We start from the raw sequence: 20968 nt of genomic DNA, 5'->3' as shown, positions 1-20968 counted from the left end.
ACAAATCCCCACAGCAGAAGCTCGTGGAAGAGGCTGTTTTGAGCGGATGCATGGTGCAGGAATGCAACAAGGAGGAAAAGCTCCAGAAGTCCCGCATGAGGGGGAGCTGCAAACGCAGATCACGGGGATCTGAGGAGGAAAGACCCACCACGGGCCATGGAGGTGGCCGGAGCTCGGAGCTGGGGCTCCATGAGCAGCTCCAGGATGGGGAGAAGCCCCACAAGTGCTCAAAATGTGGGAAGAGCTTCAGGTGGAGCTCCGAAGTGAAGCGCCACATGAGAATCCACACAAGGGAACAGCCATACAAGTGCATGGAGTGTGGCAAGAGCTTCAGGACAAGCTCTGAAGTGAACAGACACTGTAGGAGTCACACAGGGCAACGGCCCTACCAGTGTGCCACGTGTGGGAAGAGCTTCTGCGACCGGGCCGACCTGAGCAAACACCTGAGGAGCCACGCGGGGGAACGGCCCTACATGTGTGAGGAGTGTGGGAAGAGCTTCATCCAGAGCTCCCACCTGGTTGTCCACATGAGGAGCCACAATGGGGAGAGGCCCTATGAGTGCGGGGAGTGTGGGAAGAGCTTCAGCCACAGCTCCAGCCTGGTTGTCCACCTGAGAAGCCACAGCGGGGAGAGGCCCTATGAGTGTGAGCAATGCAGGAAGAGGTTTCTGAGCCATTCCTATCTCCTCCGCCACCAGCGCATTCACACAGATGAGAGCCTCTTCTGCTGCCCTGACTGTGGCAAGGGCTTCAAGCACAAGTCCAACCTCATCCGGCATCATTGCATCCACACCAGGGAGAGGCCCTAGGAGTGTCCCAAGTATGGCAAGAGCTTCTCGCAGCGGTCTGCCTTGACCACACACCATTGGAGACATCACTAAGAGAAGCCCTACGAGTGCCCCAAGTGCAGGAAGAGCTTTGTGCGCTGCTCCAGCTTCATCCCCCATGGGAAGATCTGCTCTGGATGATCCTCATTGACCCACAGCGGGCAGAGTCCCAGTGATCCGTGGTGGCGTTGATTCCTGTTGGGAAGACACCGGCCTGGGGGCTCCACATCCTCCAGGCTTCCCATGGTCACCTGAACTCATCCACAGACCAACATTCGAAATCCATTGTGGAGAGACAATTTGTTGACTTGTGACCCCAGAAAAATCAACTTTTTGCATCTTCTGGTGTCATCAAGCTATACTGGATAGCCGTGAAGGTCTTCTCCAACATAAATTCATTGCTTTAATTCCCTCTCCATCTGGCATCTTCCACAGCCATATGGGGATGGACTGGGGCAAAACCCACCATTTTGGAAAGAGTGGGGTGGAAATCCCTCCAAAAAAGTGTCTTCCCACCCACCCAAGCACAGGAATACTCTGCTGCCAGGGACACATCAATTATTTTGTTTTGGCCTTGAAACGGAAAGCTTTCTGTTCCTCCCCTTGAGAGCCCTGAAACTGGGGTTAAAATAAAGGCATTGAACTAATGCATGGATGGAGGCATGTGGGTGACAGTGACATGTGTAGGGTCATGGGAGGACATGGACATGAAGGGACATGGGGATGATGGATGGGGACATGGACTTGGGGAACACAGACATGGATGGGTATGTGCAGGGACACATGCGCACACAGCCCTGGGTGGGGACATGAGGCATCATGGACAGGGTTGGGAACAATGGAAACACGAATAGGGACATGAACTGGGGATTGTGTTTTTAGCGGATTGGATGATTCATTAATAAATTCTTCCTCTGCTGGGATGGAAAAAAAAGAGGAAAAAAAAAGAAGCAGAAACAAGATGTGGGAGTTGCTCATGCTCTGTCTGCTCAGAATATCGCGTCTTAATGCTTGGACTTTAATACACTGAACTCTCTGCCTTCAAGATTGATGGATTCATGCAATAAACAGCTTTACAACAGCCAACAACTGCTTTTGTCTCTTTGAAGACCCACGCACAGCTCAACACCTGTTCCCTTCCCATATTCCCATTCCCAGTCCCCTTCCTATGTAGCTCTTTCCAGTGTTGGTCCCATCTTCCAAATCCCCATCCGATATTCTCTCTCCGGTTCCTCTTTCCATATTTGCTATCCCATATTCCCTCTCCTGTTCCCATTCTTGTATTCCCAGTCCCACCCCCACTCCCGTTCCCATATTTCCATTTCTATCTTCCCTGTCCCATTCCAATACTCCCATCACCAGTCCAATTCCAAGTCCGTCTTCCAGATGACCGCTTCCATTTGCAGTCCCTCTTCCCATTCCTGGTCCCCATTCCTGGTCCCATACCTGCTTCCTGTCCCGTATTCCTGGTCCCCACTTCCAGTCCCTGTTCCCATTCCTGGTCCCCATTCCTGGTCCCAGTCCCATAAAAAACATCACAGAAGGAGTCAGAATCCAACCAGATACCCTCTTGGCCAGAGAGTTAGTAGAAGTCCAGTGAAATGGTGGTTGCAGTCCTCCTGCAGTCATAGATGTGCTTCTTTTGAACAAATGATCCTGAAGAAGGGTGGAGTTTTCCTCTGCAGAACCAGTGGTGGTGGAGATGGGCCTGCTCTTCCTCTGGGAATCCACTGGGAAAAGGCTGCTTGAGGTGTTCCAAATCTCAGATTGTATTCAGGCAGGAATGCTTGGCTCCTCTCCCTGAGTGGAGCATTTCACCATGGGATGATGCAATTTCATCAGTCATGCAGTGGGGTTCAGTGGCTCATTAACAGAAGATAGCTCCCAGGAGGGAGGATGGCTTGTGGAAGAGATAAAGTAAACTGCCCAATTAACAGGACATAACTGCCCCACCTCTATCAGATTGGAAATAGAATACACACATCTTACAGCCCAGCACAGTCCTCTATTCCCTGTCCCATTCCCAGTGCCTGTCCCCATTCTTGATCTCATTTCCAGTCCCTGTCTTGTTTTTCCAGTCCCATTCCAAATCCAGCTCCCATATTCCCAGTCTCCTTCCCCGTTCTTGTTCTGTATTCCCAGTCCCAGGTCCCGTTCCCGGTCCCTGTCCTCATTAGTGGTCCCAGTCCCTTCATTCCAGTCCCATTCCTGCACTCCGTCCCTGTCCACATTCCTGGTCCCATTCCCAGTCTCTGTCCCCATTCCCGGTCCCCTTTGCTCTTCCTGTCCCGTATTCTCAGTCCCAGTCCCCATTCCTGCTCCTGGTCTTGGTGCCTGTCCCCACTCCTGGTACCGTTTCCCATCCCTGTCCACATTCCTCTTCCCAGTCCCTGTGTCCTCTCACTGGACGATGCTGCCATCACTCCGACCCCTTGGATCCCCCCTATTCCTTGTGGCTTCAATTCCCACTTCAACTCCCAATTAAGTACCCAATTAAATTAATAATTAACCCTTGCAGGGCCTTTTCCCGGTGCTGTTCAGAGCCAGTGGGGGCTCGCCCTCACTTCCCAAAATTCCTCCTCCACTGCCAGTACCAAGATCCATGCCCATTCCAGACCTCCAATGGGATCTGTGCCCATTCTCAATCTCCAACAGGTTTCGTCAGCATTCCCAGTCTCCAATGTGATCCAGGCCATTCCCATTCTCCAGTGGGATCCCTGCCCATTCCTGAGATTATGGCAAATCTTCAGGGTTATCCCAAATTCTCCATCCCCTCTAGATCATCACAGCTTCTCCACCCCAGTCCTCTTTCTCCTTTTCCACCCTCTTATCCCCTTTTCCATCCGTTCCCACCCCTTTTCCATCCTTTTCCCCCCCCTTTTCTGTCTCTTCCTCTTGGAAAAAGAGGTGGAAAAAGCAGGGAAATAGCAGAACAGCCCTGGGAGCAAGAAATTAAAATGTTACTTAAACAATTAATTAAAAACCGAGAAAAACTGCGGGGAAGAAAAGTCATAAAATCCTGCCAATGGGCAGAGAGATTTTTTAAATCTGCTGTCAAAATAAAGATGGAATTTGGCCCCAAAATTCCCCCCAAAAATAGGGAAAACCCAAGGCAGTTCAGCTCCATGGATGTTTCTTCTCCATGCAAAAGAACCAAGGAGGAAGAGGAAGAGAAGGGAAAAAAATTGCGGAACTGATAGAAAAATGTGGGGAAAAAGAAAATCAAATGAACTGGGGGAAAAAGAGGGGAGAAAAGGGAGAAAAGTGGGGGAAAGAGGGAGAAATGGGGGTAAAATGGAAAGATGGGGGGAAAGAGGGATAAAAGCAGAAAAGGTAGAAAAAAGAGGGGGGAAAAGGGGAACAGAAAAAGGAAACAAGAGGAAAAAGAAAGGAAAAAGAGTGAGAGAAAAGAGAAAAGGCGGGAAAGGAAAAAGACAATAAAATAGTGAAAAAAAGGTAGGAAAATAGGAGAAAAGAGTGAAAAGAGAAAATGAGCAAAAAATGCAACACGGGCTGGAAATAGTTGGAATAAAGTAGAATTTGATTTGGGGATGCACTGAGAACTGGGAATTTCTGCCTCATCGCTTCCCCTGGTAATTCTGAACATGGAAAAGGAAAGCTGGAAAGTGTAGAAAAAAAGCCATGAATTCTCTCTCCCCTTGAGAATGCCAGTTCCAGCTCTCTGGCCATGTCAATGATGTGCAAGAGGGTGATATTGCAGATGACCTGGTGGCCATTATTCCAGCTATAGGGCACCCTTTCCCATGGCTTGTCGTCCAGCATGGAAATGTGAGAATACTGATTATAGAAGCGGATATCCATGTACTCGTAGCTGGAAGTGTTTGTGTGATAGGCAAAAGAAATCTTGGCGCTGGCCAGGTGGGAATTGGTGATGTAGACAATCTGGCAAATCATGAAGGATTGGCCCGCTCTCCGCTTGGGGTATCCCGTATCCCAACTGCAAAGGACTTCCAAATTTCCCACTATCCACTCTGTCCCTGGTGCTGTCATCTGTATGGTGACAAGGACGGTCTTGGCGAGCTGCTGCGCAAGGTTCACAAGCCGCCTGCCATTGGCCCAGTACTTGTCCCAGGGGCTCATGAAGAAATACGTGAGGCAGCACCACAGTTCCTCCTCCTCTTCCCGCTTCTCCTTCTCCGGTACTGGCACTAGCACTGGGCAGAGCCCGGGGCTGCCTCAGCCATTCCATACTGGAAGCCCCGCTTTAGCAGCCGCCCAGTCTCTGGGGACACCCAGCGGTGTCACTTTGATCCGGTGTGCCCCCCTGCTCAGGATTGCCCCCTGCTCCGTGTGTCCCTCAGCCCACTGGCACCCCTGTCCCAGTGTCTCCCCCGTCCCACCATCAACCCTGCGCCAGTGTCCACCTTACTCGGTGTCATCCCCTGGTCTGTGTCCCTCCTTGTCTTAGGTTGCAATGCAAGATGGAAGCAGATGTATTCTATCACCATCTGTTGAAACCTGGTGCAGCAGTGTTCTTTATCTCTTCCATGACCCACCCTCCCTCTGGGGAGACACCTTCAGTTAACAGGCCATTGAGTGTTCCTGCATGAATGATAAAATGACATCATCCCATTGTGAGATGCTCCACCCAGAGGGAGGAGCCAAGCATTCCTACCTGGTTATAAGCTGAGATTTGAAACACACGGCAGCCTTCTCCCACTGGATTCCCAGAGGAAGACCAGGCCCATCTACACCACTACTGCACCTTCAGAGGAAAATTACATCCTTCCAAAGCATCACTGCCTTCACAGAACCACATCGGTCCCTCCAGGCGGACTGCGGCCACCATTTCATTGGACTGCTAGCAACACCCTGAGCAAGAGGGTGCCAGGTTGTATTCTGACTCTCTCTGTGATTTCTTGTAGTACTGCCCTTTTATTTCCATTTTCCTAGGAAAGACTGTTATTCCTAGTGCCCTATCTTTGCCTGAGAGCCCTTTCATTTCAAAATTATCATACTTTGGAGGGAGTTTCCATTTCCCATTTCAAGGGAGGCTCATACCTTTGATAGCTGACCCCGGTCTTTTCAAATCAAGACAGGCCGAGTGACCCTGAAAGCCAACATGCTCATCCCTTGTTTTTCCCCAAACCAGGACTTCCCATTCCCAAACCTTGGCCCAATGGAGGAGGAGGAGGAGGCGGCGAGGAAGAGGAAGATGGACCCGGAGCCCCATGCAGGTGAGGAGGAAGTCCCTGCCCCTTTCCCCCTCTCTCCTGCTCCATCTCCCAGCCCCGCATGGCCCCCAGATGCAGGGCAACCTCGCTGCCAAGGCCGTCCTGCCAGGGATGCACTGGGGGGATCTCCTTGCCCTTCCCTGTGGCACGGAGGCAAATCCCATCCTCTCCTTGTCCTTCCTCCACCAGGGAAGGAGCTGAGGATGGAGACCAGGCAGGACAAATCCCCACAGCAGAAGCTCGTGGAAGAGGCTGTTTTGAGCGGATGCATGGTGCAGGAATGCAACAAGGAGGAAAAGCTCCAGAAGTCCCGCATGAGGGGGAGCTGCAAACGCAGATCACGGGGATCTGAGGAGGAAAGACCCACCACGGGCCATGGAGGTGGCCGGAGCTCGGAGCTGGGGCTCCATGAGCAGCTCCAGGATGGGGAGAAGCCCCACAAGTGCTCAAAATGTGGGAAGAGCTTCAGGTGGAGCTCCGAAGTGAAGCGCCACATGAGAATCCACACAAGGGAACAGCCATACAAATGCATGGAGTGTGGCAAGAGCTTCAGGACAAGCTCTGAAGTGAACAGACACTGTAGGAGTCACACAGGGCAACGGCCCTACCAGTGTGCCACGTGTGGGAAGAGCTTCTGCGACCGGGCCGACCTGAGCAAACACCTGAGGAGCCACGCGGGGGAACGGCCCTACATGTGTGAGGAGTGTGGGAAGAGCTTCATCCAGAGCTCCCACCTGGTTGTCCACATGAGGAGCCACAATGGGGAGAGGCCCTATGAGTGCGGGGAGTGTGGGAAGAGCTTCAGCCACAGCTCCAGCCTGGTTGTCCACCTGAGAAGCCACAGCGGGGAGAGGCCCTATGAGTGTGAGCAATGCAGGAAGAGGTTTCTGAGCCATTCCTATCTCCTCCGCCACCAGCGCATTCACACAGATGAGAGCCTCTTCTGCTGCCCTGACTGTGGCAAGGGCTTCAAGCACAAGTCCAACCTCATCCGGCATCATTGCATCCACACCAGGGAGAGGCCCTAGGAGTGTCCCAAGTATGGCAAGAGCTTCTCGCAGCGGTCTGCCTTGACCACACACCATTGGAGACATCACTAAGAGAAGCCCTACGAGTGCCCGAAGTGCAGGAAGAGCTTTGTGCGCTGCTCCAGCTTCATCCCCCATGGGAAGATCTGCTCTGGATGATCCTCATTGACCCACAGCGGGCAGAGTCCCAGTGATCCGTGGTGGCGTTGATTCCTGTTGGGAAGACACCGGCCTGGGGGCTCCACATCCTCCAGGCTTCCCATGGTCACCTGAACTCATCCACAGACCAACATTCGAAATCCATTGTGGAGAGACAATTTGTTGACTTGTGACCCCAGAAAAATCAACTTTTTGCATCTTCTGGTGTCATCAAGCTATACTGGATAGCCGTGAAGGTCTTCTCCAACATAAATTCATTGCTTTAATTCCCTCTCCATCTGGCATCTTCCACAGCCATATGGGGATGGACTGGGGCAAAACCCACCATTTTGGAAAGAGTGGGGTGGAAATCCCTCCAAAAAAGTGTCTTCCCACCCACCCAAGCACAGGAATACTCTGCTGCCAGGGACACATCAATTATTTTGTTTTGGCCTTGAAACGGAAAGCTTTCTGTTCATCCCCTTGAGAGCCCTGAAACTGGGGTTAAAATAAAGGCATTGAACTAATGCATGGATGGAGGCATGTGGGTGACAGTGACATGTGTAGGGTCATGGGAGGACATGGACATGAAGGGACATGGGGATGATGGATGGGGACATGGACTTGGGGAACACAGACATGGATGGGTATGTGCAGGGACACATGCGCACACAGCCCTGGGTGGGGACATGAGGCATCATGGACAGGGTTGGGAACAATGGAAACACGAATAGGGACATGAACTGGGGATTGTGTTTTTAGCGGATTGGATGATTCATTAATAAATTCTTCCTCTGCTGGGATGGAAAAAAAAGAGGAAAAAAAAAGAAGCAGAAACAAGATGTGGGAGTTGCTCATGCTCTGTCTGCTCAGAATATCGCGTCTTAATGCTTGGACTTTAATACACTGAACTCTCTGCCTTCAAGATTGATGGATTCATGCAATAAACAGCTTTACAACAGCCAACAACTGCTTTTGTCTCTTTGAAGACCCACGCACAGCTCAACACCTGTTCCCTTCCCATATTCCCATTCCCAGTCCCCTTCCTATGTAGCTCTTTCCAGTGTTGGTCCCATCTTCCAAATCCCCATCCGATATTCTCTCTCCGGTTCCTCTTTCCATATTTGCTATCCCATATTCCCTCTCCTGTTCCCATTCTTGTATTCCCAGTCCCACCCCCACTCCCGTTCCCATATTTCCATTTCTATCTTCCCTGTCCCATTCCAATACTCCCATCACCAGTCCAATTCCAAGTCCGTCTTCCAGATGACCGCTTCCATTTGCAGTCCCTCTTCCCATTCCTGGTCCCCATTCCTGGTCCCATACCTGCTTCCTGTCCCGTATTCCTGGTCCCCACTTCCAGTCCCTGTTCCCATTCCTGGTCCCCATTCCTGGTCCCAGTCCCATAAAAAACATCACAGAAGGAGTCAGAATCCAACCAGATACCCTCTTGGCCAGAGAGTTAGTAGAAGTCCAGTGAAATGGTGGTTGCAGTCCTCCTGCAGTCATAGATGTGCTTCTTTTGAACAAATGATCCTGAAGAAGGGTGGAGTTTTCCTCTGCAGAACCAGTGGTGGTGGAGATGGGCCTGCTCTTCCTCTGGGAATCCACTGGGAAAAGGCTGCTTGAGGTGTTCCAAATCTCAGATTGTATTCAGGCAGGAATGCTTGGCTCCTCTCCCTGAGTGGAGCATTTCACCATGGGATGATGCAATTTCATCAGTCATGCAGTGGGGTTCAGTGGCTCATTAACAGAAGATAGCTCCCAGGAGGGAGGATGGCTTGTGGAAGAGATAAAGTAAACTGCCCAATTAACAGGACATAACTGCCCCACCTCTATCAGATTGGAAATAGAATACACACATCTTACAGCCCAGCACAGTCCTCTATTCCCTGTCCCATTCCCAGTGCCTGTCCCCATTCTTGATCTCATTTCCAGTCCCTGTCTTGTTTTTCCAGTCCCATTCCAAATCCAGCTCCCATATTCCCAGTCTCCTTCCCCGTTCTTGTTCTGTATTCCCAGTCCCAGGTCCCGTTCCCGGTCCCTGTCCTCATTAGTGGTCCCAGTCCCTTCATTCCAGTCCCATTCCTGCACTCCGTCCCTGTCCACATTCCTGGTCCCATTCCCAGTCTCTGTCCCCATTCCCGGTCCCCTTTGCTCTTCCTGTCCCGTATTCTCAGTCCCAGTCCCCATTCCTGCTCCTGGTCTTGGTGCCTGTCCCCACTCCTGGTACCGTTTCCCATCCCTGTCCACATTCCTCTTCCCAGTCCCTGTGTCCTCTCACTGGACGATGCTGCCATCACTCCGACCCCTTGGATCCCCCCTATTCCTTGTGGCTTCAATTCCCACTTCAACTCCCAATTAAGTACCCAATTAAATTAATAATTAACCCTTGCAGGGCCTTTTCCCGGTGCTGTTCAGAGCCAGTGGGGGCTCGCCCTCACTTCCCAAAATTCCTCCTCCACTGCCAGTACCAAGATCCATGCCCATTCCAGACCTCCAATGGGATCTGTGCCCATTCTCAATCTCCAACAGGTTTCGTCAGCATTCCCAGTCTCCAATGTGATCCAGGCCATTCCCATTCTCCAGTGGGATCCCTGCCCATTCCTGAGATTATGGCAAATCTTCAGGGTTATCCCAAATTCTCCATCCCCTCTAGATCATCACAGCTTCTCCCCCCCAGTCCTCTTTCTCCTTTTCCACCCTCTTATCCCCTTTTCCATCCGTTCCCACCCCTTTTCCATCCTTTTCCCCCCCCTTTTCTGTCTCTTCCTCTTGGAAAAAGAGGTGGAAAAAGCAGGGAAATAGCAGAACAGCCCTGGGAGCAAGAAATTAAAATGTTACTTAAACAATTAATTAAAAACCGAGAAAAACTGCGGGGAAGAAAAGTCATAAAATCCTGCCAATGGGCAGAGAGATTTTTTAAATCTGCTGTCAAAATAAAGATGGAATTTGGCCCCAAAATTCCCCCCCAAAATAGGGAAAACCCAAGGCAGTTCAGCTCCATGGATGTTTCTTCTCCATGCAAAAGAACCAAGGAGGAAGAGGAAGAGAAGGGAAAAAAATTGCGGAACTGATAGAAAAATGTGGGGAAAAAGAAAATCAAATGAACTGGGGGAAAAAGAGGGGAGAAAAGGGAGAAAAGTGGGGGAAAGAGGGAGAAATGGGGGTAAAATGGAAAGATGGGGGGAAAGAGGGATAAAAGCAGAAAAGGTAGAAAAAAGAGGGGGGAAAAGGGGAACAGAAAAAGGAAACAAGAGGAAAAAGAAAGGAAAAAGAGTGAGAGAAAAGAGAAAAGGCGGGAAAGGAAAAAGACAATAAAATAGTGAAAAAAAGGTAGGAAAATAGGAGAAAAGAGTGAAAAGAGAAAATGAGCAAAAAATGCAACACGGGCTGGAAATAGTTGGAATAAAGTAGAATTTGATTTGGGGATGCACTGAGAACTGGGAATTTCTGCCTCATCGCTTCCCCTGGTAATTCTGAACATGGAAAAGGAAAGCAGGAAAGTGTAGAAAAAAAGCCATGAATTCTCTCTCCCCTTGAGAATGCCAGTTCCAGCTCTCTGGCCATGTCAATGATGTGCAAGAGGGTGATATTGCAGATGACCTGGTGGCCATTATTCCAGCTATAGGGCACCCTTTCCCATGGCTTGTCGTCCAGCATGGAAATGTGAGAATACTGATTATAGAAGCGGATATCCATGTACTCGTAGCTGGAAGTGTTTGTGTGATAGGCAAAAGAAATCTTGGCGCTGGCCAGGTGGGAATTGGTGATGTAGACAATCTGGCAAATCATGAAGGATTGGCCCGCTCTCCGCTTGGGGTATCCCGTATCCCAACTGCAAAGGACTTCCAAATTTCCCACTATCCACTCTGTCCCTGGTGCTGTCATCTGTATGGTGACAAGGACGGTCTTGGCGAGCTGCTGCGCAAGGTTCACAAGCCGCCTGCCATTGGCCCAGTACTTGTCCCAGGGGCTCATGAAGAAATACGTGAGGCAGCACCACAGTTCCTCCTCCTCTTCCCGCTTCTCCTTCTCCGGTACTGGCACTAGCACTGGGCAGAGCCCGGGGCTGCCTCAGCCATTCCATACTGGAAGCCCCGCTTTAGCAGCCGCCCAGTCTCTGGGGACACCCAGCGGTGTCACTTTGATCCGGTGTGCCCCCCTGCTCAGGATTGCCCCCTGCTCCGTGTGTCCCTCAGCCCACTGGCACCCCTGTCCCAGTGTCTCCCCCATCCCGGCATCAACCCTGTGCCAGTGTTCACCTTACTCGGTGTCCTCCCCTGCTCTGTGTCCCTCTTTGTCTTAGGTTGCAATGCAAGATGGAAGCAGATGTATTCTATCACCATCTGTTGAAACCTGGTGCAGCAGTGTTCTTTATCTCTTCCATGACCCACCCTCCCTCTGGGGAGACACCTTCAGTTAACAGGCCATTGAGTGTTCCTGCATGAATGATAAAATGACATCATCCCATTGTGAGATGCTCCACCCAGAGGGAGGAGCCAAGCATTCCTACCTGGTTATAAGCTGAGATTTGAAACACACGGCAGCCTTCTCCCACTGGATTCCCAGAGGAAGACCAGGCCCATCTACACCACTACTGCACCTTCAGAGGAAAATTACATCCTTCCAAAGCATCACTGCCTTCACAGAACCACATCGGTCCCTCCAGGCGGACTGCGGCCACCATTTCATTGGACTGCTAGCAACACCCTGAGCAAGAGGGTGCCAGGTTGTATTCTGACTCTCTCTGTGATTTCTTGTAGTACTGCCCTTTTATTTCCATTTTCCTAGGAAAGACTGTTATTCCTAGTGCCCTATCTTTGCCTGAGAGCCCTTTCATTTCAAAATTATCATACTTTGGAGGGAGTTTCCATTTCCCATTTCAAGGGAGGCTCATACCTTTGATAGCTGACCCCGGTCTTTTCAAATCAAGACAGGCCGAGTGACCCTGAAAGCCAACATGCTCATCCCTTGTTTTTCCCCAAACCAGGACTTCCCATTCCCAAACCTTGGCCCAATGGAGGAGGAGGAGGAGGCGGCGAGGAAGAGGAAGATGGACCCGGAGCCCCATGCAGGTGAGGAGGAAGTCCCTGCCCCTTTCCCCCTCTCTCCTGCTCCATCTCCCAGCCCCGCATGGCCCCCAGATGCAGGGCAACCTCGCTGCCAAGGCCGTCCTGCCAGGGATGCACTGGGGGGATCTCCTTGCCCTTCCCTGTGGCACGGAGGCAAATCCCATCCTCTCCTTGTCCTTCCTCCACCAGGGAAGGAGCTGAGGATGGAGACCAGGCAGGACAAATCCCCACAGCAGAAGCTCGTGGAAGAGGCTGTTTTGAGCGGATGCATGGTGCAGGAATGCAACAAGGAGGAAAAGCTCCAGAAGTCCCGCATGAGGGGGAGCTGCAAACGCAGATCACGGGGATCTGAGGAGGAAAGACCCACCACGGGCCATGGAGGTGGCCGGAGCTTGGAGCTGGGGCTCCATGAGCAGCTCCAGGATGGGGAGAAGCCCCACAAGTGCTCAAAATGTGGGAAGAGCTTCAGGTGGAGCTCCGAAGTGAAGCGCCACATGAGAATCCACACAAGGGAACAGCCATACAAGTGCATGGAGTGTGGCAAGAGCTTCAGGACAAGCTCTGAAGTGAACAGACACTGTAGGAGTCACACAGGGCAACGGCCCTACCAGTGTGCCACGTGTGGGAAGAGCTTCTGCGACCGGGCCGACCTGAGCAAACACCTGAGGAGCCACGCGGGGGAACGGCCCTACATGTGTGAGGAGTGTGGGAAGAGCTTCATCCAGAGCTCCCACCTGGTTGTCCACATGAGGAGCCACAATGGGGAGAGGCCCTATGAGTGCGGGGAGTGTGGGAAGAGCTTCAGCCACAGCTCCAGCCTGGTTGTCCACCTGAGAAGCCACAGCGGGGAGAGGCCCTATGAGTGTGAGCAATGCAGGAAGAGGTTTCTGAGCCATTCCTATCTCCTCCGCCACCAGCGCATTCACACAGATGAGAGCCTCTTCTGCTGCCCTGACTGTGGCAAGGGCTTCAAGCACAAGTCCAACCTCATCCGGCATCATTGCATCCACACCAGGGAGAGGCCCTAGGAGTGTCCCAAGTATGGCAAGAGCTTCTCGCAGCGGTCTGCCTTGACCACACACCATTGGAGACATCACTAAGAGAAGCCCTACGAGTGCCCGAAGTGCAGGAAGAGCTTTGTGCGCTGCTCCAGCTTCATCCCCCATGGGAAGATCTGCTCTGGATGATCCTCATTGACCCACAGCGGGCAGAGTCCCAGTGATCCGTGGTGGCGTTGATTCCTGTTGGGAAGACACCGGCCTGGGGGCTCCACATCCTCCAGGCTTCCCATGGTCACCTGAACTCATCCACAGACCAACATTCGAAATCCATTGTGGAGAGACAATTTGTTGACTTGTGACCCCAGAAAAATCAACTTTTTGCATCTTCTGGTGTCATCAAGCTATACTGGATAGCCGTGAAGGTCTTCTCCAACATAAATTCATTGCTTTAATTCCCTCTCCATCTGGCATCTTCCACAGCCATATGGGGATGGACTGGGGCAAAACCCACCATTTTGGAAAGAGTGGGGTGGAAATCCCTCCAAAAAAGTGTCTTCCCACCCACCCAAGCACAGGAATACTCTGCTGCCAGGGACACATCAATTATTTTGTTTTGGCCTTGAAACGGAAAGCTTTCTGTTCCTCCCCTTGAGAGCCCTGAAACTGGGGTTAAAATAAAGGCATTGAACTAATGCATGGATGGAGGCATGTGGGTGACAGTGACATGTGTAGGGTCATGGGAGGACATGGACATGAAGGGACATGGGGATGATGGATGGGGACATGGACTTGGGGAACACAGACATGGATGGGTATGTGCAGGGACACATGCGCACACAGCCCTGGGTGGGGACATGAGGCATCATGGACAGGGTTGGGAACAATGGAAACACGAATAGGGACATGAACTGGGGATTGTGTTTTTAGCGGATTGGATGATTCATTAATAAATTCTTCCTCTGCTGGGATGGAAAAAAAAGAGGAAAAAAAAAGAAGCAGAAACAAGATGTGGGAGTTGCTCATGCTCTGTCTGCTCAGAATATCGCGTCTTAATGCTTGGACTTTAATACACTGAACTCTCTGCCTTCAAGATTGATGGATTCATGCAATAAACAGCTTTACAACAGCCAACAACTGCTTTTGTCTCTTTGAAGACCCACGCACAGCTCAACACCTGTTCCCTTCCCATATTCCCATTCCCAGTCCCCTTCCTATGTAGCTCTTTCCAGTGTTGGTCCCATCTTCCAAATCCCCATCCGATATTCTCTCTCCGGTTCCTCTTTCCATATTTGCTATCCCATATTCCCTCTCCTGTTCCCATTCTTGTATTCCCAGTCCCACCCCCACTCCCGTTCCCATATTTCCATTTCTATCTTCCCTGTCCCATTCCAATACTCCCATCACCAGTCCAATTCCAAGTCCGTCTTCCAGATGACCGCTTCCATTTGCAGTCCCTCTTCCCATTCCTGGTCCCCATTCCTGGTCCCATACCTGCTTCCTGTCCCGTATTCCTGGTCCCCACTTCCAGTCCCTGTTCCCATTCCTGGTCCCCATTCCTGGTCCCAGTCCCATAAAAAACATCACAGAAGGAGTCAGAATCCAACCAGATACCCTCTTGGCCAGAGAGTTAGTAGAAGTCCAGTGAAATGGTGGTTGCAGTCCTCCTGCAGTCATAGATGTGCTTCTTTTGAACAAATGATCCTGAAGAAGGGTGGAGTTTTCCTCTGCAGAACCAGTGGTGGTGGAGATGGGCCTGCTCTTCCTCTGGGAATCCACTGGGAAAAGGCTGCTTGAGGTGTTCCAAATCTCAGATTGTATTCAGGCAGGAATGCTTGGCTCCTCTCCCTGAGTGGAGCATTTCACCATGGGATGATGCAATTTCATCAGTCATGCAGTGGGGTTCAGTGGCTCATTAACAGAAGATAGCTCCCAGGAGGGAGGATGGCTTGTGGAAGAGATAAAGTAAACTGCCCAATTAACAGGACATAACTGCCCCACCTCTATCAGATTGGAAATAGAATACACACATCTTACAGCCCAGCACAGTCCTCTATTCCCTGTCCCATTCCCAGTGCCTGTCCCCATTCTTGATCTCATTTCCAGTCCCTGTCTTGTTTTTCCAGTCCCATTCCAAATCCAGCTCCCATATTCCCAGTCTCCTTCCCCGTTCTTGTTCTGTATTCCCAGTCCCAGGTCCCGTTCCCGGTCCCTGTCCTCATTAGTGGTCCCAGTCCCTTCATTCCAGTCCCATTCCTGCACTCCGTCCCTGTCCACATTCCTGGTCCCATTCCCAGTCTCTGTCCCCATTCCCGGTCCCCTTTGCTCTTCCTGTCCCGTATTCTCAGTCCCAGTCCCCATTCCTGCTCCTGGTCTTGGTGCCTGTCCCCACTCCTGGTACCGTTTCCCATCCCTGTCCACATTCCTCTTCCCAGTCCCTGTGTCCTCTCACTGGACGATGCTGCCATCACTCCGACCCCTTGGATCCCCCCTATTCCTTGTGGCTTCAATTCCCACTTCAACTCCCAATTAAGTACCCAATTAAATTAATAATTAACCCTTGCAGGGCCTTTTCCCGGTGCTGTTCAGAGCCAGTGGGGGCTCGCCCTCACTTCCCAAAATTCCTCCTCCACTGCCAGTACCAAGATCCATGCCCATTCCAGACCTCCAATGGGATCTGTGCCCATTCTCAATCTCCAACAGGTTTCGTCAGCATTCCCAGTCTCCAATGTGATCCAGGCCATTCCCATTCTCCAGTGGGATCCCTGCCCATTCCTGAGATTATGGCAAATCTTCAGGGTTATCCCAAATTCTCCATCCCCTCTAGATCATCACAGCTTCTCCACCCCAGTCCTCTTTCTCCTTTTCCACCCTCTTATCCCCTTTTCCATCCGTTCCCACCCCTTTTCCATCCTTTTCCCCCCCCTTTTCTGTCTCTTCCTCTTGGAAAAAGAGGTGGAAAAAGCAGGGAAATAGCAGAACAGCCCTGGGAGCAAGAAATTAAAATGTTACTTAAACAATTAATTAAAAACCGAGAAAAACTGCGGGGAAGAAAAGTCATAAAATCCTGCCAATGGGCAGAGAGATTTTTTAAATCTGCTGTCAAAATAAAGATGGAATTTGGCCCCAAAATTCCCCCCAAAAATAGGGAAAACCCAAGGCAGTTCAGCTCCATGGATGTTTCTTCTCCATGCAAAAGAACCAAGGAGGAAGAGGAAGAGAAGGGAAAAAAATTGCGGAACTGATAGAAAAATGTGGGGAAAAAGAAAATCAAATGAACTGGGGGAAAAAGAGGGGAGAAAAGGGAGAAAAGTGGGGGAAAGAGGGAGAAATGGGGGTAAAATGGAAAGATGGGGGGAAAGAGGGATAAAAGCAGAAAAGGTAGAAAAAAGAGGGGGGAAAAGGGGAACAGAAAAAGGAAACAAGAGGAAAAAGAAAGGAAAAAGAGTGAGAGAAAAGAGAAAAGGCGGGAAAGGAAAAAGACAATAAAATAGTGAAAAAAAGGTAGGAAAATAGGAGAAAAGAGTGAAAAGAGAAAATGAGCAAAAAATGCAACACGGGCTGGAAATAGTTGGAATAAAGTAGAATTTGATTTGGGGATGCACTGAGAACTGGGAATTTCTGCCTCATCGCTTCCCCTGGTAATTCTGAACATGGAAAAGGAAAGCTGGAAAGTGTAGAAAAAAAGCCATGAATTCTCTCTCCCCTTGAGAATGCCAGTTCCAGCTCTCTGGCCATGTCAATGATGTGCAAGAGGGTGATATTGCAGATGACCTGGTGGCCATTATTCCAGCTATAGGGCACCCTTTCCCATGGCTTGTCGTCCAGCATGGAAATGTGAGAATACTGATTATAGAAGCGGATATCCATGTACTCGTAGCTGGAAGTGTTTGTGTGATAGGCAAAAGAAATCTTGGCGCTGGCCAGGTGGGAATTGGTGATGTAGACAATCTGGCAAATCATGAAGGATTGGCCCGCTCTCCGCTTGGGGTATCCCGTATCCCAACTGCAAAGGACTTCCAAATTTCCCACTATCCACTCTGTCCCTGGTGCTGTCATCTGTATGGTGACAAGGACGGTCTTGGCGAGCTGCTGCGCAAGGTTCACAAGCCGCCTGCCATTGGCCCAGTACTTGTCCCAGGGGCTCATGAAGAAATACGTGAGGCAGCACCACAGTTCCTCCTCCTCTTCCCGCTTCTCCTTCTCCGGTACTGGCACTAGCACTGGGCAGAGCCCGGGGCTGCCTCAGCCATTCCATACTGGAAGCCCCGCTTTAGCAGCCGCCCAGTCTCTGGGGACACCCAGCGGTGTCACTTTGATCCGGTGTGCCCCCCTGCTCAGGATTGCCCCCTGCTCCGTGTGTCCCTCAGCCCACTGGCACCCCTGTCCCAGTGTCTCCCCCGTCCCACCATCAACCCTGCGCCAGTGTCCACCTTACTCGGTGTCATCCCCTGGTCTGTGTCCCTCCTTGTCTTAGGTTGCAATGCAAGATGGAAGCAGATGTATTCTATCACCATCTGTTGAAACCTGGTGCAGCAGTGTTCTTTATCTCTTCCATGACCCACCCTCCCTCTGGGGAGACACCTTCAGTTAACAGGCCATTGAGTGTTCCTGCATGAATGATAAAATGACATCATCCCATTGTGAGATGCTCCACCCAGAGGGAGGAGCCAAGCATTCCTACCTGGTTATAAGCTGAGATTTGAAACACACGGCAGCCTTCTCCCACTGGATTCCCAGAGGAAGACCAGGCCCATCTACACCACTACTGCACCTTCAGAGGAAAATTACATCCTTCCAAAGCATCACTGCCTTCACAGAACCACATCGGTCCCTCCAGGCGGACTGCGGCCACCATTTCATTGGACTGCTAGCAACACCCTGAGCAAGAGGGTGCCAGGTTGTATTCTGACTCTCTCTGTGATTTCTTGTAGTACTGCCCTTTTATTTCCATTTTCCTAGGAAAGACTGTTATTCCTAGTGCCCTATCTTTGCCTGAGAGCCCTTTCATTTCAAAATTATCATACTTTGGAGGGAGTTTCCATTTCCCATTTCAAGGGAGGCTCATACCTTTGATAGCTGACCCCGGTCTTTTCAAATCAAGACAGGCCGAGTGACCCTGAAAGCCAACATGCTCATCCCTTGTTTTTCCCCAAACCAGGACTTCCCATTCCCAAACCTTGGCCCAATGGAGGAGGAGGAGGAGGCGGCGAGGAAGAGGAAGATGGACCCGGAGCCCCATGCAGGTGAGGAGGAAGTCCCTGCCCCTTTCCCCCTCTCTCCTGCTCCATCTCCCAGCCCCGCATGGCCCCCAGATGCAGGGCAACCTCGCTGCCAAGGCCGTCCTGCCAGGGATGCACTGGGGGGATCTCCTTGCCCTTCCCTGTGGCACGGAGGCAAATCCCATCCTCTCCTTGTCCTTCCTCCACCAGGGAAGGAGCTGAGGATGGAGACCAGGCAGGACAAATCCCCACAGCAGAAGCTCGTGGAAGAGGCTGTTTTGAGCGGATGCATGGTGCAGGAATGCAACAAGGAGGAAAAGCTCCAGAAGTCCCGCATGAGGGGGAGCTGCAAACGCAGATCACGGGGATCTGAGGAGGAAAGACCCACCACGGGCCATGGAGGTGGCCGGAGCTCGGAGCTGGGGCTCCATGAGCAGCTCCAGGATGGGGAGAAGCCCCACAAGTGCTCAAAATGTGGGAAGAGCTTCAGGTGGAGCTCCGAAGTGAAGCGCCACATGAGAATCCACACAAGGGAACAGCCATACAAGTGCATGGAGTGTGGCAAGAGCTTCAGGACAAGCTCTGAAGTGAACAGACACTGTAGGAGTCACACAGGGCAACGGCCCTACCAGTGTGCCACGTGTGGGAAGAGCTTCTGCGACCGGGCCGACCTGAGCAAACACCTGAGGAGCCACGCGGGGGAACGGCCCTACATGTGTGAGGAGTGTGGGAAGAGCTTCATCCAGAGCTCCCACCTGGTTGTCCACATGAGGAGCCACAATGGGGAGAGGCCCTATGAGTGCGGGGAGTGTGGGAAGAGCTTCAGCCACAGCTCCAGCCTGGTTGTCCACCTGAGAAGCCACAGCGGGGAGAGGCCCTATGAGTGTGAGCAATGCAGGAAGAGGTTTCTGAGCCATTCCTATCTCCTCCGCCACCAGCGCATTCACACAGATGAGAGCCTCTTCTGCTGCCCTGACTGTGGCAAGGGCTTCAAGCACAAGTCCAACCTCATCCGGCATCATTGCATCCACACCAGGGAGAGGCCCTAGGAGTGTCCCAAGTATGGCAAGAGCTTCTCGCAGCGGTCTGCCTTGACCACACACCATTGGAGACATCACTAAGAGAAGCCCTACGAGTGCCCCAAGTGCAGGAAGAGCTTTGTGCGCTGCTCCAGCTTCATCCCCCATGGGAAGATCTGCTCTGGATGATCCTCATTGACCCACAGCGGGCAGAGTCCCAGTGATCCGTGGTGGCGTTGATTCCTGTTGGGAAGACACCGGCCTGGGGGCTCCACATCCTCCAGGCTTCCCATGGTCACCTGAACTCATCCACAGACCAACATTCGAAATCCATTGTGGAGAGACAATTTGTTGACTTGTGACCCCAGAAAAATCAACTTTTTGCATCTTCTGGTGTCATCAAGCTATACTGGATAGCCGTGAAGGTCTTCTCCAACATAAATTCATTGCTTTAATTCCCTCTCCATCTGGCATCTTCCACAGCCATATGGGGATGGACTGGGGCAAAACCCACCATTTTGGAAAGAGTGGGGTGGAAATCCCTCCAAAAAAGTGTCTTCCCACCCACCCAAGCACAGGAATACTCTGCTGCCAGGGACACATCAATTATTTTGTTTTGGCCTTGAAACGGAAAGCTTTCTGTTCATCCCCTTGAGAGCCCTGAAACTGGGGTTAAAATAAAGGCATTGAACTAATGCATGGATGGAGGCATGTGGGTGACAGTGACATGTGTAGGGTCATGGGAGGACATGGACATGAAGGGACATGGGGATGATGGATGGGGACATGGACTTGGGGAACACAGACATGGATGGGTATGTGCAGGGACACATGCGCACACAGCCCTGGGTGGGGACATGAGGCATCATGGACAGGGTTGGGAACAATGGAAACACGAATAGGGACATGAACTGGGGATTGTGTTTTTAGCGGATTGGATGATTCATTAATAAATTCTTCCTCTGCTGGGATGGAAAAAAAAGAGGAAAAAAAAAGAAGCAGAAACAAGATGTGGGAGTTGCTCATGCTCTGTCTGCTCAGAATATCGCGTCTTAATGCTTGGACTTTAATACACTGAACTCTCTGCCTTCAAGATTGATGGATTCATGCAATAAACAGCTTTACAACAGCCAACAACTGCTTTTGTCTCTTTGAAGACCCACGCACAGCTCAACACCTGTTCCCTTCCCATATTCCCATTCCCAGTCCCCTTCCTATGTAGCTCTTTCCAGTGTTGGTCCCATCTTCCAAATCCCCATCCGATATTCTCTCTCCGGTTCCTCTTTCCATATTTGCTATCCCATATTCCCTCTCCTGTTCCCATTCTTGTATTCCCAGTCCCACCCCCACTCCCGTTCCCATATTTCCATTTCTATCTTCCCTGTCCCATTCCAATACTCCCATCACCAGTCCAATTCCAAGTCCGTCTTCCAGATGACCGCTTCCATTTGCAGTCCCTCTTCCCA

The 20968-nt window shown here is 51.2% G+C and overlaps 1 pseudogene; it reads left to right on the top strand.

The window, feature by feature from the left end:
* The first annotated feature begins 50 nt into the window (after positions 1 to 50).
* LOC135291862 (zinc finger protein 271-like) lies at positions 51 to 19691 on the top strand (annotated as a pseudogene).
* Positions 19692 to 20968: the final 1277 nt, after the last annotated feature.

This window comes from Passer domesticus, unplaced genomic scaffold, assembly GCF_036417665.1.
Source record: "Passer domesticus isolate bPasDom1 unplaced genomic scaffold, bPasDom1.hap1 HAP1_SCAFFOLD_138, whole genome shotgun sequence".
Taxonomy (NCBI): Eukaryota; Metazoa; Chordata; class Aves; order Passeriformes; family Passeridae; genus Passer; species Passer domesticus.
The sequence above is the reverse complement of the archived record's forward strand: the minus strand, read 5'-3'. Positions and strand labels throughout refer to the sequence as shown.